Source organism: Orycteropus afer, unplaced genomic scaffold, assembly GCF_000298275.1.
Source record: "Orycteropus afer afer isolate SDZICR_OR568_19922 unplaced genomic scaffold, OryAfe1.0 scaffold00964, whole genome shotgun sequence".
Taxonomy (NCBI): domain Eukaryota; kingdom Metazoa; phylum Chordata; class Mammalia; order Tubulidentata; family Orycteropodidae; genus Orycteropus; species Orycteropus afer.
In genome coordinates, this window is record NW_006922551.1 from 103,697 (window position 1) to 105,005 (window position 1,309).

Sequence of the window (1,309 nt, forward strand, 5' to 3'; positions counted from 1 at the left end):
GCCTGACTCTAAGCCATTCTCACAATTGTTGCCATATTTGAGACCATTTTTGTAGCAACTATGTCAGTCCATCTCCTTAAGAGTTTGCCTCTTCTTCACTGGCCCTCTACTTTAACAAGCCTGATGCCCTTCTCTAGGGACTGGTCTCTCCTGATAACTTGTCCAAAGGATGTGAAACAAAGTGTCATCATCCTTGCTTTGATGGAGTATTCTGGCTGTACCTTGTCCAGGATAGATCAATGCTACTCAGTTTATTCTATATGCCACAGATATTTAGTTTGCTCTGCATCTATTGACCATTGAATAAACTTGAATACATTTAACTACTTGATTGTCCTGCACATGTTTTCTTTTTCAGGTTTCACCATCATGCCCGTGTTCAATGGCACCTACTACCAGCCATCCTTCTTTCTTCTTTCAGGCATCCCAGGGATGGAGGATGCTCATATCTTGGTCTCCATCCCATTGAGCATCATGTTCGTAATTGCCATCCTGGGAAACAGCATCATCATTCATATAATACACAAGAACCTCAGCCTCCATGAGCCTCAATATATATTCTTGTCTATGTTGGCAGTCCCTGACACAGGCATGTCATCATCCACACTGCCCACTGTACTTAATGTGTTTCTTTTTAACCACAGACAGATTGATATCCATGGCTGTCTGGCCCAGATGTTCTTCATCCACACCTTCTCTTCAGTGGAGTCAACAATCCTGCTGGCCATGACCTTTGACCAATTTGTGGAGATATGCAACCCACTATGCTACACTGTGATCCTTACTCACTCCCACATTGCTCAGATGGGGTTGGCTGCTGTGGCACAGGGAGTGGCCCTGATGGTGCCCTTGCCTATCCTGCTCAAACGGCTTCCCTTCTGTAAAAACGTCATCCTATCACATTCATTCTGTTTCCACCCTGATGTGATGAAGCTGGCTTGTGATCTATTCATGTCAACATCATCTGTGGACTGGCCTTGGTTCTCTGCTCCTTTGATGTTGACTCTGTCTTTATTATTCTATCTTATACTCTAATCTTAAAGACAGTTCTGGGCTTTGCATCCAGAGAAGGAAGGCTTAAGGCACCTAACACTTGTGTTTCCCCATATCCTCACAGTCCTCCTTTTCTATGTTCCACTTATTGCTCTAGCTTTGATCCACAGGATAGGCAGTTACCACTCCCCTCTTCCCCATGTCACCATGACCAACATTTTTCTTTTGCTTACACCTGTCCTCAACCCACTGGTGTACAGTGTGAAAACAAAGAAGATTAGAAATGTGCTGTGTAGACTGTTTGGACTTAAGATGG

General features: G+C 44.0%; 1 pseudogene; it reads left to right on the top strand.

The window, feature by feature from the left end:
- Nucleotides 1-369: 369 nt before the first annotated feature.
- The window catches only part of LOC103212439, a 1,297-nt pseudogene continuing 357 nt past the window's right edge, over nucleotides 370-1,309 (top strand).